This window comes from Alligator sinensis, unplaced genomic scaffold, assembly GCF_000455745.1.
Source record: "Alligator sinensis unplaced genomic scaffold, ASM45574v1 scaffold1297_1, whole genome shotgun sequence".
Classification (NCBI taxonomy): Eukaryota; Metazoa; Chordata; order Crocodylia; family Alligatoridae; genus Alligator; species Alligator sinensis.
In genome coordinates this window covers 89847-105079 of record NW_005842901.1, presented here as the reverse complement: position 1 = coordinate 105079, position 15233 = coordinate 89847, and the positions used below count along the sequence as shown (strand labels likewise).

General features: G+C 52.5%; 1 protein-coding gene across 1 annotated transcript in view; it reads left to right on the top strand.

Annotated features, from left to right (window-relative positions):
* LOC102375898 (coronin-7) overlaps positions 1–15233 on the top strand; it is a gene marked incomplete at its 3' end in the record, with an annotated part of 72283 nt that overhangs the window by 12089 nt on the left and 44961 nt on the right. The window lies entirely within an intron of this gene.

The window sequence follows — 15233 nt, the reverse complement described above, 5'->3', positions numbered from 1 at the left end:
CTTTCATCTCCTGGATATTTTTAAGATGCTACCACTTACCAGACCCAGCCTTTGTCTGACAGTTGTGCGTTTACTAGCTTCATAGATATTTAGAAATTCAGTTGCCAGAACAGGTTTGTAGTGCAGTCAGTAAAGGCAACTCAGGATTTTCTCTGTTGCTTTGTTTCTCTCTCTGAATTTGAACAAGGAAATCTATTAGGCACATTCTGAAGGTGTGGAAGTCCCAGAAAACAGGGCCTCTTTGCAACATGGAAACAGAGCTTCTTGACCTAGATCATGAATGAAATGTACCAAAAGTAACTAGGGAGGCTTGAGCTTATGTCTGTGGGTGTCTAAGCATGCTGTCATTGTCTGCCTGTGCCCCGTGCAGTCTCTTGGGCATAGGGACTTGCTTGTAGGGACACTGTCAGGTTACTGACATGTACTGAGCACTTGGTCTCTTTACATTCTCTTTTCATTAGCACTCTTGTTATAGGAGTGAGATTGCAGAGAGGTCACATCAGGCAGCACTTCTGGCCTGTGCCCTGCTGTGAGGTGCTGTGAAAGGAGAATGCTGTACTGACCTGCTTTGCCTTAAGAATGGCCATATCCAGCTGTAACAGGAGGCCCCAATCGCTGCTGTGGCTGATGAGCGCAGGGCTTTTTTTAAGGGGCGGGGGACGGGGACAGGCAGGGCAGCCATGGGGGCTTCTCCCGCGGCTCCTCGGGGTGCGCCTGGCTCCGCCCCGGTGGGGGTAGCTGTGGGAGAAGCCCCCATGGCTGCCCTGCCCGGCCCCCTCCCCCACCCCGCCCCAGCCTCCTGGCACTTTAAGAGGAGGTCTGCGGGGCTGTGGCGGACGATTCTCGGGGGGAGCCTCCAAAGCATTTCGAAACATTTCCGAAACGATTTGGATGGTTTTGTTTTGTTTCGGAGATGTTTCGAAGCTTTCCGTTCCATTTCGGATTCAATGTTTCAGTCAGCAAAACGGGCTGAAACACCTTCGAATTGAAACGGTTGCTGAAATTTCGCACAGCCCTAGTGTCCAGCCATCACCTAAGTTTTAAAGGGACTGACTCCAGATGCTCTTTCCAACTCTTACCTTCCCCCCTCCTCTAGCATCCCATTTGGCTGGCTTTATTCCTCTTCATCCATCTCCCCTTCCCACCATGGGCAGATCTAGAATTTTGAAAAGGGGGTGCAGATGGTGAGGTTCATCATCACCTATAAAACAACACATTTTTTTTCAGTTAAAAATAAACTAGAAGCTTCACTGATCTGCTAGGGGCCTACAGCTCTAGTATTGAGTTTAATTGAAGCAAAAACAAATAACTTCATTGGAATGAATTCAAAACAGTCTGAAGGGCTGTGAATAAGAGCTTAATTCCCAGGAGCAGCTAACAGACAGCAGAATGGCAGCACAAAGATTAGTTTGATCGGTGGAACATCAAGATCATTACAAAAAAAGAAAGGGTCATTAATACCTGTAGAAAAAGGATTTAGAAAGGATCATGTAGATGACAATGAGCTATGAAGTCAATTGACTCCCTCAGAACTAAATAGAATAGAATAGAATAGAAATGCTGCTGCCACTGCCAGGCAGTTGGTTTTAAACTGGGGGTAGACCAGGAATCAAAGGGGGAGTGCAGCTGTACCAGTGTACCTCCCTGGATCTGCCCCTACTTCTCCCCACTCCCCTCCCTTTCATCCTGCATTACAGACTCTGGACTGTACCAGCAGGCACTACCAATGGACAGAGAGTCCATGAGTGTTGGCTTTGCTGTGATACATCTCTGCAGTGATCACCTTTTATCACAGAGGTTGGAAATCATTCTGCCAGGTGCCCCATGTCCTGGGTCATGCTGAATCCTGGGATGGGTATAAATGAAGACTTCTTGGAAAGGCCGCATATGGTAAAGTGCGTGGGCCACTGAGGTAGGGAATACATTTGAAAGTTTCCAAGGCCATTGTGGCATAGTGCAGAAAGAAGGTAAATCCCTCCCCACCACCCCAGCCAGTGCTGTCTGAAGAGTGAGTTGCATTTCCTTTTGCAGCTGCACTCTGCTGGGACCGTGGGGATGTAGATGCCTATGGGAAGCAGTGCAACTGGCTCTGGATCAAAGACCAGGTTGATACCCTGGAGGCGTTCCCAGAGCCGTTCTGGAGGAGGTGGGGAGATTTAGATTCCGGAGCTGGTGGGAGGAACCTGGGGGGCTGGGGGTGCTGTTGGGAGACTGTCAAGCTGTGTGGGAACTAGCAGTCTGCAGGCCCCAGGGGAAACGGATGGTTGTATCCAGGGTAGACCAATGGTTTCAGCCTTTCGTTCAGGGGGCTGTCACACACACTGCCTGTGCAAACAGTTGGGGTGGTCTTTCCCAGTTAGCAAGGGCAGAGAGAGGCCATGTTCTAGCCCAGTTCAGAGCTAACCTAGGTTTGAAGGGGTGAAACCCTAGAGCAGCTGGAACCATCCGCTTGGCCAGAAAGGAGAAGGTGCTTGGAGGACAGGAGCAGTAACTGGCACTAGGTGGCGCCCTCGACACACCTATGGCCTGCCTGTAACTTTCTGCTTGTGTGATGTGCAGCATCAGAGCCAGGCTGCAGGACTCCCCAGCACCCCTCTGGGCTTTGGTCATGCTGGGCTCTCCCATAGAGCCACTGCTGAGTATGCAGTGCACTATCCTTGCTTTCTGAGAGGTGAGTGCAGCATGGTGTCCAACCACTCCATCCCATCCCTGCCAACACCCCATTCTTTGTCCTGCAGCTAGCACCATGGGACAGCCACCCCCCTCCCTCCAGGAGGCTGCTTTGTGATAGTCAAACCTAATCATCTTCAGCCTGATCAAGCCTAATCATCTTCAGACCTTGTTTCCCCTAGCGCCCCCCGGGATAACAAGGAATAACGGCCACAAGTTGTTGGAGAGTAGGTTTAGATTAGACATCCGTAGGAACTACTTCCCAGTTAGGGCGGCTAGGATCTGGAACCGACTTCCAAGGGAAGTGGTGCTGGCTCCTACCCTGGGGGTCTTTAAGAAGCGGCTCGATGCCTACCTGGCTGGGGTCACTTGAGCCCAGTTTCCCTCCTGCCCAGGCAGGGGGTCGGACTTGAAGATCTACAAGGTCCCTTCCGACCCTACTTCTATGATGGAAGCCCCCTGGCAGGCCTGTGCCATTGGTGCTCCCCCTTCCCTAAGGGGAAGGCCAGGACATCTTGGCTCTGGACAGCTCAAACAGGAGCTCTTTGCTTTATATTTTAATATGCCCAGAGGTTACACAGCAGGTGCTTTCTACTAAGCTCCCTTCCCTGTGATGGCAGGGCCCAGAGCCCCTCTGGGCAGGGAACCCTTACCAGGGCAGTCTTCTGTGTGCACAGGGAGAAGCTGAGTCTTTCCAGCTGTGTTTGTACTGCATGGAGGACACAGCTCTTCCTCTGTGCTCCTGTCCATTGGAGCCTGGTTTAAGAGCCTGCTCAGCTGAATGAACAGGGACGGATGCCTGATTTGGTGGCTGTTTGCTAATCGGCTGGCTCAGTGATGGCTCTGTCACTCTGGCATGTACTTGGAAGGTTTCTCCCCAGCCTTCAGTTCTGGCCAATACAAAGGGGTCTTGATCAGGAGATGCAGCACCAGCACATGTGGCTCTCAAGCATGCTTCCCTTGGACCAGTTTTCTCCCCCACCCCAGTGGTGACAATGGTAAACTGATCTTCTCAGAGGGTGTTCACTGCAGAGATGCCAGCCATTAGCTGAGGAAATAGGGAAGGACAGAGGAGCAGGAGCTGCCATTCTACCTGCCTCAGCATTGAACTAGTTTCAAGAATTGTGTGATGTACCTGTGATAGCAGGGCCTAGGCTTGGGGTCTTGGATGCCCCATTCTGTCTCATGTAGATCACAAAACTGAGGGGACTTTGGGTAAAAGTGAAGAGTTGGGAAAATCTGAACTGACAGAAGTGCTTTTCCTTATAGTGTATTGCCAGAGTGTGGGGCTTGCTACCCAGATCTTGGAGGCTGGATTTTCTTGTTAATGCTTAAAAATGAGGGAGGGGGTAGTGTTCATGCTTCTCCTCTTCAACTGATCTCTCTAGTGTGGTCAGGAGGAAACCTACTGCGGGGACAGATTATCCTACATCTACTTGCTTAGAGGTCTCTGTACTGTCTTCTGATCAGCACCATGCAACTTCCATTACAGATTAGATTTGGATGAGGTGGACACTGATTCCACCAGAATGCAGGGCATTGCTAGGATCCCTTTCTGGCCTAGTTGATCTGTTTGCCAGTGGTAGTCTTGCCTCTGCTGCTTCAGTAGCACAGGATGTGGGTGGGGAGCAGCTGAAAGAAGTAGTAGTGCTTGGGTCCACTAGAGCACCAGGACAGCGAGCCCTTTAAATTTAGGGTATAACAGTAATGCTACCTCCTCTTCCTCCCTGATGTCCTGATCCTGCCCTGACTTGGGAATAAAGTCGTTGCACTACAGTGGGCACTTCCCATGTCCCTGAGACCAGGACTGGATGCTAGGGATTGTCAGTATGGGCATGGGAGTGGGGAAGGGGATGAGGCTATGGGGTTCTGAAGGCCCAGCCCTAGTGAGAGAAGCAAGCCCCAGGCCTGTGTGCATCAGGCCAAATAGTCCCAGAGGCCTAGAGTCTGCAGGACCACTGACTCTGTGATTCAGAAATGTCTGGCTCCATGCACCTAATCACTACCTGCTCCTTGGCTGTGGTCAGGAGCGCACTTGTCAGACGTGGCATCTGTATGTGCCTAGAAAAGAGTCTGATGACCCCTTTGCTCAAGACACCCCAGCCATGTGTGGAGAGAGAACTAGTGAAATTACAGTGGGCACAGACAGGTCTGGCTCTAGCATGCAGGTGGGCACTCTGTTAGAGCCCCTGGTAGTCCAATCACTTCCTCTGGGAAGAGTGGCCTTTGGAGGAGCCTTGGGGTTAAAGTAATGCCAGCAAGTCCATTGGCTCTTGCCAACTCTTGGTTTGCCTTGTGATTTGAGGTCTAGTGTGGAGCACTCAGAGGCTGAGGAATGATTGTGAAAGGAAGAAACGGAGCATTTATTAGCAGCCTTTAACTATCTGAAAGGTGGTTCCAAAGAGGATGGAGCTAGATTGTACTCAGTGGTGACATGACAGAACAAGAAGTGATGGTCTCATGTTGCAGCAAGGGAGGTTTAGGTTCAATATTAGGAAAAACTTTTTCACTGGGAGGGTGGTGAAGTACTGGAACAGGTTACCTAGAGAGGTGGTGGAATCTCTATCTTTGGAGGTTTTTAAGGCCTGGCTTGACAAAACCCTGGCTGGGATGATCTAGTTGGGGATGGTCCTGATTTAAGCAGCAGGTTGGACTAGATGTGACCTCCTGGGGTCCTTTCCAACCCTCATTTTCTATGATTCTATGATTTGCCCTTTGCTGCCTTCTGGTGCACCAGGAAGACCCGGAACTTCTTAAAGATGAAGTTTTGCTTGCTCTTTCATGTCAGGAATGCTGAGGCTGGCAGGTCTCTGCTTTGCAGAGTGGTGATGCTGCAAGAGCCAAGAGCACAAGTTTCAAGAAGAGTTTCTAGTCACCCTACAACATTCTTCAAAGGAGCCTTTTGTAGCAGGGCACTGGGATGTGCCTGCTTCTCTAAGAGAGCAAGCAGCCTGAGAGGCTGGTGGCAGAGGGGAGCTAATGAGAGACAAGACGGGCTCAGGCTGGAACTATATAAGCCCAGAGCCTGCACTGGTCAGGGAGTCTTTCCCCAGCATTCAAGAAGTGAGGAGCTCCTGGCTGCAGGGTAGCAGGACTCCTGAAGGGACCTGGATTTAGGTAAACTGCTTTGCAGGCCTGAGAAGAAAGGCAAGTGTCCTGGGCAGAGAGAGGCTGGATTATAGGCAAGTGGCCTTTGTTTTATGTTAACTATGGAGGATTGAGGTGCCTACCAGAGGGTCCAAGAGCCCAAGAGGGCTGAGTGTATAGGCTAGGGAATAGCCCTGGGCAAGAAGATAACCCTCTAGGAGATGAGGAAACTGCTGTCTTCAAGGGGCAAAGAGCTGTTTCAGCTGTTGTTTGTGTTTCTGTTGTATCCCCGAGGCTTATAATTTGTTCCTATTTACTCTGGTGGATTGGGTTGGGACTGTAGGGGGGGTTTCAGAGGTCCCATTAGTGCCTGAGTGGCATGCAACTGCCTTGAGCCATGCCAGGAGCAGACTCAAGGCCTGAGCTATTGTTGAGCCCAGAGAGAGGCGGCGTGCAGGAGCACAGCGAGATAGGGGCCAGTGGCCTAGCGCTTAAGAGGACATACAGGGGCCAGGGGCCTGGCAGATGGGCTAGGGGCCTGGTGACTGAAGGTAATAGATTGAAGCTAGTGCCTCAAAGTCAGGTCCCATGCAGCAGGCCTAGGCTAGAAGGCCTAGCAAGAATAAAGGGGCAGAGACTGATGGGGTTGAGGCCAAGGCCCTGACAAAGGCAACCATGCTATTGTGACATCCACAAGGCTTGGGGTGTGGTGTAGGGGAGGAAAAGGAGGCATACACTTTGCCCTTAAGGCTACATGTACAATACAGGGGCCTAGTCAGGCCAAGAGAGACTTATCAACCCTGAGGGCTGGATTCATAGATTGTACGGGACTGGAAGGGACCTTGCAAGATCATCAGGTCCAGTGGCCCTTCACTAGGCAGAAAAGACAACTGGGGTCAGGTGACCCCAGCAAGTTGATCATCCAGTCTCCTCTTGAAGATTTCCAGGGTAGATGATTGCACCACCTCTGGAGGGAGTTTATTCCACAGTCTGTACACCCTAACTGTGAAGACGTTTTTCCTAGTGTTAAGTCTGAAACGGTCTTCCAGGAGTTTGTGGATATTACTGTTGGTTTTCCCCAAGGGTGTCCTGGTGAACAGTTGTTCACCGAGCCCTTAATGTATTCCCCTGATGTAGCGGTAAGCTGCTATGAAGTCCCCGCTCATCCTTCTTTTTTTCAGGCTGAAGAGACCCAAGTCCCTCAGCCTTTCCTTGTATGGCTTGCCTTGCAAGTCTCTGATCATATGGGTGGCTCTTCTCTGGACTCTCTCAAGCTTTTCCACATCCTTGTTGAAGTGCAGCGTTCAGAACTGGATGCAGTACTTCAGCTGCAGTTTCACCAATACTGAGTAAAATGGAAGAATCATTTCCTTGGTTTTGTTTGAGATTCATCAGTTGATGCATGCCAGAGTATTGTTTGCCCTGCCGGCTACAGCATCACACTGATGGCTCCTGTCCATGCTATGGTCTATTATTACCCCTAGGTCCCTTTCAGTCATGGTGCTAGTCAGTTTGGCACCACCGAGCCTGTAAGTATGTTGGGGATCATCCCCAGATGGAGCACTTTACACTTCTCAATGTTGAACTTCATCTGCTCTGGTCCACCCAACTTGCCAGCCTGACTAGGTCTGCCTGTATCTGCAACCTATTTTCCAGCATGACTATGCTCCCCCTAACTTGGTGGTGTCCACAAACTTGGCCAGTGAGCTTTTCACTCCCATATCCAAATAATTGGTAAAGATGTTGAAAAGCACTGGACCAAGCACAGACCCCTGAGGGACACCACTGACCACTTCTTGCCAGGACAACACAGTTCATTAGAACTTTCTGGGTCCTACCCAGCAGCTAGATTCCTACCCTCCTAAATGTCAAGCAGTTAAGCCCACAATCCTCCAATTTTCCCGTAAGAACATCATGGGATGCCAGATCAAAGGCCTTTTGGAAGTGTGGGTGTACAATGTCGACCTTCTCTCTCTTATCCAAGTGGTGAGTTACCTGGTTGTAGAAGGAGATGAGGTTGGTAAGACAAGACCTGCCCATGATGAAGCCATGCTGGCTGTTGTTCAGAATCCTACCTTCTGCAAGCATTATCGCACATAGACTCCTTGATGAATTTTTCCAGGTTTTCCCTGGGATAGAAATTAGGCTAACTGGCTTATAGTTGCCCACATCCTCTCTCCTCCCCTTTTTGAAGATGGGCACAACATTGGCCCTCTTCCAGTCTTCAGGGACCTCCCCTGAGTGCTATGAGTTTTGGAAGAGTTTCACCAGAGGTCCGTTATGACTTCGGACAGCTTCTTCAGCACTCTCGGGTTAAGTTCATCCAGTCCTGCTGACTTATAAATGTCTAACTTTTCTAACTGATCACATACCAGCTCAACCTCAGCAGTAGGAGAGCAGTCAGACCCACCATGACCATTCTGAACCTTATCTACTATGATTTTCCCCTTAGTCCAGTGAAATACTGAAACAAAGTAGTAATTCAGGAGCTCAGTTTTCTCCTGAGTGTCAGTAACCAGCTGCCCTGAGTTATTAAGCAAAGGGGCCCATGCTTCCATTTGTTTTCCTCCTGTTCCCTACATACCTAAAGAAGGACTTCTTATTGTCCTTGATTTCTGTTGCTAGTTTAAATTCAGTCACCGCCTTAGCCTTTCTAATCTGCTCCCTACAAGTGTGGGCCGTTGTCGTATGGTCCTCCTTAGGGACTGTCCCAAGCTTCCATCGTTTGTATGCCTCTTTCTTCTTTTTCAGGAGGACCATGATATCCCTTTTAAACCAAAAGGGATTACCAGCCCTTTTGCTACCTTTCTCCTGCATGGGAATGGACTTCTTTTGTGCATTGAGGTTCGTGTCCTTGAGGAACAACCACTCTTCATGCACCCCTTTCACCTTCGGTCCTTGGTCTCGCAGCACTTCCCCTACTATTGCCCTGAGCTTGTTGAAATTCGCTTTTTTGAAGTCCAAAACTTCAATCCTAGTAGCTGATTTGCCTGCCTTGTGACAGACAGTGAACATGATGGTTTCGTGTTCACTGTCACCTAGGCTACCCTCTATATTCAAGTTACTCACCAGATTGTCTCCTTTGGCCAAGATCAAGTCTAGGAGAGCATTACCTCTGGTTGCCCCGTGCACTTCCTGAGTCTTAGGTAGAGCTCTTCAATACAGGTCAGGCAGCAACGTGACCGATTCGACTTAGCCAAGTGTTCCTCCCAGGAGATGTCTGGGTAATTGAAGTCACCTGTGACCACCATGTTCTGTGTGCGCATGGCCTCTGACAGTTTTTGAGAGCACTCCAGATCGAGCTCCTCCCCCTTGTTTGGTGGACTGTAGTATACACCTACAGTTAGGTCGCTCTCACTGCGTCCTCCCCATAGTTTGACCCAGGCGGTTTCGAGCTGTTCTTCTTTGGAGCCGATATTGGCCTCCAAGGAGGTGTACTGCTTCCTCGGAGAGAGCTGCACCTCCACCTTTCTTCCCTACTCGGTCCCTTCCATGTAGGGTGTAGCCCTCTGGCTATGTTCCAATCATGTGAGGAGTCCCAACAAGGTTTCCATAATCCCTACTAGATCGTAATGCCCACTGGAGAGTAGGAAGGCTAGCTCCTCCTCCTTGTTCCCCATGCTCCTGGCATTATTGTATCGGCACCTGAGTCCTCCAATTGAGACCCTTGATTTCCTGTCATGCTGAGGGAGAACCATTCCTTCAGCTCTTGCAAGAGTGTCTCTCCTAGTGTCCCCAACTTTGGAGCTTTCTTGTGTGCCGGTTTTGGGTTGGAAGTCCCACCCCTAACCATTTTGGGACTGGAAGTCCCACCCCTAACCCCTCTGACCTTTGCCACCAAAAGTCCCTCCCCCTGCCCCTGGAAATACTCCTTTGGGGAAGAGGGTTTGCCATCTTAGGGGAAAAAAACAAAGTGTATACTAAAAATCAAACACCCATAATAATATATTTTAATTTAATTAAAAATATATATTTTTGTCCTGATTTGTGTGCGTTTGTGCTGTATATGTAGAAGTGATTGCATAATAGCTTAAAATGCAGTGTTACTCATATACTGTGTAGGGTGTGCAAGGGTGTTGTGGGGTATGGGTGGGTGGTGTGGGGTTTGTGGGGAGCTGTGGGTGGGTGGGTATGGGGGTTTGTGGGGATATGTGTGTGTGGGTATGGGAACCATGTGGTGCAGAGTGGCCGGCAGGTGGGCAGGAAAGTGTGGAAAGCGGGGGCGTGAGTGGAAGCGAGTGGGAGTGTGGGGCCTACACCAATGTCCTGGGGCCAGCACCAGTGCGGCCCAGAGTGGGGCTGTAGGAGCATGGAGGGGGCTAGCAGGGGTCTATGGCAGGGGTTTCCAACCTTTTTATGCTGCGGACCTACAAACTATCTAATTTACATCTTTAAATTTAATTTATATATTTCAATGTATTTATATGGGGGGGCAGGGTTGCGAGGATCAGATTGGGTTGGGGCATTGGGGGACCTGACTCTGCAGTGGAGGGGGCTGCACAGGCGGTGGCCCCAGGGGACCCAGCTGGGGCTGCCTGGGAAGAAGGGGCTTTGCTGCCTTTCCTAGGAGCAAGTAGCAGAGCCGCCTTGCTGTCTTCTGCCTCGTGTATTTCCCTGCCTGCATCCCCCTGCTCTCAGCTGCAGGTGGGGCTGGGGGGTCCTGCCCTGGTACCTGGTGTGCGAGCATCACCTTGTCGGGCGTGGCCATTGCAGCAGGAGTGGGATGGGGCGCACAGAGCCAGCTGCCTCCCTCCTGGGGCTGCCCCACCACCTGCATGTGACTGCCAGCGGCGAGGAGCCAAGGCCCGGCAGCCAACCTGCCAGGCCACAGCCTGATGGTTGGGAACCCCTGATCTATGGACCAGGGCTGGGCTGCGCCAGCAGAGAGAGGGGAGCTAGCTCCATAGAGCACCTGTCGGCTGGGACACTGTGCTCCTGCCACCCCACTCTGGGCCCCACCAGCGCCGCTCTGCATTCTTGTCTGGCTGCTGCTGGCTTCCGTGCACCAGCTCACTCCAATTCCCACCTGACCCAGCCCTGCGGTACAGGTGAGGATGAGCATAAGCAGCCCCTGTGCACCCTGCACTTGCCCATCTGTGCTGAGCAGCAAAGGCAGGGAACAAACTGCTGCTCAGCGCGGGGCAAAAGCAGCCCTCCCCCCTGTGGCCAGTGCTCCCTGCTGCAGCTGCCTAGAGCCCATGTGGGGATGTCTTGCCCCTCCGTCTGCCGCCCTGTGGGGTAGCGGTGGCAATGAAGAGCAAGCAGAGGCAGCGGGAGGGGGAGGTGCCACTTTTCTCCCATGCTGAGCAGCAGTTTGTTCCCTCCCACTGCTGCTGAGCCTGGGCCCCGCATTGGACCCCAGTTCACCTGTTAGGCTGAGCAGCAACAGCCATTGGGTACAAACTGCTTCTCATTGTGGAGGAAAGCGCCGCCCCCCCTTGCTGCTGCCAGGCAGTGTTTGCTACAGCTGCGCTGGGCAGGACAGAGCTGGCGGTGAAGGAGCCACACCACAGCCTAGCGCAGCACAGACTCTGGGCAGGCAGCCATGGCAAACATTGCGGGGGGGCAGGGCCAGGTGGGCCTTTTTATTGCATGAGCCTGCTGTGGCTTCCCCTGGGTCCTACCGCCCCCAGCTCCTGTCATTTTGACAGGCAGCTGGGGCAGATAAATATAATTTTCTAGATTTTTTAGGGGCCCCGTAGACTGGATAGAATGGCCTGGCAGGCTGGATTCGGCCTGCAGGCTGTAGTTTGCCTACCCCTGGACTAGAGTATGGGCTGGGCAGGAGCTGCAGGACCACTAGGGGGTGTCATGGCCACCCCTGTAGCCCTGAGACCTGTCACACCCTTCTTAGTGAGTCACCCTCCCCCAGCGCCGGAGGGGGGCAGAGTTCTCATGGCTTTGATACTCCTGCTATTCCTGTAGTTTAAAACACTTTTCAGTGTCCCATCTTGCAGGGCTTCTCTGTCCTTCACAAAGATGTGGAAAGAACAGATGACCCATTTTATCAACCCTTTAGCCAGTCACTCTCAAGCCCACACTGGGGTTTTGCTTAAAGTTGACAGGCCGTGAACTGGTGGACATTGGTCTCTAGAGTGCCAAAGCCAGTGGGCCTAGTGCCCTTCAGTGCTTCCCCAGTACAAGTAATAATGGGGGCAGAACTGGTGTCAGTGATGGGCTTCCTGCCCTGGACATCTTGTGCTAGAAAATAAGGCAAGACAGAGAGCAAGGGCTGATTCCAGAAGAGTGAGGTGGCCATGGCTCGATCACACCACTTCTGGGTCCTGGTTCTGTAGGCCAAGGGCCCAATTCCCAGGCATTTCTAGTTCCTTCTTCCCCAGGAAGAGCTTACCCAGCATCCAGGCTGGCCCATGTTTCTAAAACCTTTGTGTTATATTTGTAACTGTTACTGGTTTCGCTGCTGGATCCCCTCGCTTGCTCCCACACACCTTGGCCTCTTCCACAGCTGCCTGCATAGGCTCCTGTTAGTTTATGGGGCCATTCCAGGGCAAAGAGCCGACAAAATAGATAATAAGATGATTTCTTCCTGACCGAGATAATGGAGACTGCACAAAGGGAATGAGATAAAAGGAACTGAGTGCAGACAGGACTTCTGGCCTCTGCTCCCTCATGCTGTGTGCCATGTTCCCAGAGTGTCTGCTTTTACCAGGCTGAAAGATGAGGGCTCAGAGCTGGATCAAGAGCCAGTGTCAGTGTCCTTGTGTGTGCTCCACCCTCATTGATTACAGGGCTGTATTGATAATAGGCCTGATTTTTGGCAGCAGTGGCCTGCGAGTAGTTTGCAGGTCATTGGAGCTCTGGGGATGCTGCAGGGGTGTAGAGACAGCCCACCCAGCATACTGATGCTAGGGTCCTGGGAACTTTGAGTCACTGTGTTAATGCTATAGGGTGCACACATCTGTCCTTGCTGAGCAGTAGGGTGGATTGTGCCAAGCGGGGGGACTGGGAGGTGTAGATTGCACATGGAGTAGGCAGATGACCAGTCACAAGATTCTCCAGCACTCACTTTTTACACCAGGAGCCAGATAGAAAGTACTTCCCTGAGGAGAGTGTAGCTTGGGTGGGCATAATACGGTCTGTGGGCCTCATCTGGCCCACGGAGAAACTGTCCAGCCTGCGGTGAGTCCCTTGGTTTTGCCTAGCCCAAGCACTATCTGGCCCGTGTTGTGTCCCATTGCCCCCTGGGCACACAGTGGGGTGTGGTGGCTCCACAGCTGGACTTCCTTTCTGGCTGCTGCTGCCTGTGGCCCCGGCCACCTGGTACTGGCAGGGACATGCATGCACAGCCCTGTCCCTGGCCCACCCTGTGCCTGCTCCAGACTCACCCCGGTGAAGCAGACCGGCTCTGGACCAGCTGGAACCCGTGTATGCAGCCCTGCCCCTGGCCTGCCCCATGCCTGTGTCAGACTTTCCTGCCCATGCTGAGCAGAGGCAGCAATGGCGGTGGCCAGGCAGAAGCTGCTGCTAGGCCCAGGAGAAAAACAGCCCATCCCCCACGCTGCTGCCAGGTCCTTCTTGCTGTTGTTGCCCAGAGCCCACCAGGCTGCCCTGCGGCTCTTCTGCACTGCCACCACTACCCTTCTGAGTGGCCCGAAGGTGGTCCTGATGACGGCCTCAGGGCAACCACAGCATGGGCTCTGGGCAACTGCAGCAAGAAGAGCCCGGCAGTGGTGAGGGGGAGGCGGCCGCTTTTCCCCCCACGTCGAGCAGCAGCTTCTTCCCTGCTGCTGCTCAGCATGGGCGGATGGACTGGGGATGGGGCTGCGTAGGTTCCAGCTGTTCCACTCCAACCAGGACGAGTCTGGAGTAGGCATGGGGTGGGCTGGGGCTGGGACTAATGCTGTGATTGGTGGTGGTGGGAAGAAAGTGCTGACTGGCCCACAACGGATCCCCAGAACTGCCTATGTGGCCCATGGGCCCAAATAATTGCCCATCCCTGGTGTAGCTGTTGTTGGGGCCCCTCTCCTCATGGCCATCTGGGCTGCTGCCAGCAAGGGAGCTCCCGGAAGACTCCGCTCCAGGACAGGCCCAAATCCTGTTCCTACCCTGACTTGCTGTATGCCGCCAGGTGTCTCCTCTGGCCTTCTGTAGCTTCTGTTCTTGCCTTCCCTCACTCAGACTTTTGGGGCCTGCTGCCTTCGGATAGGTCCTGCTGCAGCGGGGCAGGGTTCCCACCTGAAAATAATGCGTGGGGGTCTAAGGAGTGACCCCCAATTTCCCCCTGCCTGCCTCTAGCCTCTTGGGAGGAGGCTTGGGGAGTGCCCATTTGTGGGTGCTGTTACCATGGAGGAGGTGCAGTGGCTCTGGCATGGTGGAATTCAGCTCTGTGAGTGCAGGGCCCCTGCAGTTGGGGCATGAGTGCAGTGATATCTGAGTGCCAGTGCATTTATTGCCCCAAGTTTGTACCCTGCCAGGAGAGTAGAGTCTGCTCCCTTTCCCATAGCATGCACAGGACTGGCTGCTCCGTATAAGTCCGTATAGCACAGGCCAGGCACAGTCACAGTCACTCCTGCCTGTAACTGCATCTCAGTCTTTACCTTCCCTAGTTTCATATTGTCACTGTGGGGGGTGGACTGGGTGCCAGCCTAGGCAACAGGATTCCCTTACTCCTACCCCCACCAGTGTAGTGAAGGAAGCTTGTTAAATATAAAGCAAAGTGCAGAGGAGCAAGTCTTGGTCACTTAAAGACCAAGCTGGTGACTGTGGGAAGACTTGAGCCTGGTCCAGGGAGCTGTGTGTGTTGCTGTTCTTGTGCCTAGTGGACATGCCCCTTGCTTGGCCCTTTGGGAGCTGTGGCAAAAGGCTTGCTCCTCTGTTGGTTGGGGAGGAGCCCAGGTCCCCAAGGCTCCTCTCTTGCCTTGGAGACCATGAATCCAGATGTAACTCGGGCTCCAAAGCACCTATGCATTTTGTTGCCAAATGCCTAGGTCATTTAAGAGGAACCTGTCCCCCTTTAACCACATATGGTCAGTAAGACAAGCCATGGTGACTCTGATTCTAAGCACCCTGTCCCCACTGGCCACGTCTGGAGTACTGCAGGGGCTGGAGGGCTGGCTGCTCCTCTGTAGAGTAGATGGCAGGAGCCAGCACCTCCTAGCTAGTAGAAAGCAACAGGACTGGGGCCCCTTGGAGTTGCCTGCAGAGCCCGTCCTCGGTGGGGGAAATGACTGTGACAAAGAGTTACAAAGAGCCTGTGTTGCTCCAGATTCCTGGGTTGAGTTTTCTGTGTTGCATCTCTGGAAGCTCTGGCTTTTGTGCCACTGCACCAAAGCAGCAGTGTGGGCCCTGAAGACTGGCTCATTGGTAAGGTCTGACTAGCCTGCTCTCCCTGCTGTTCACTTACAGTAGGATTTGTCGAAGGGGTGGGGAAGACATTGTTCTTCAGGAAGAAGTAGAAATGATGTGATGGGGGGGGCTGGGGGGGGGGGGGGGAATGTATGGAGGAGGGGCTCCTT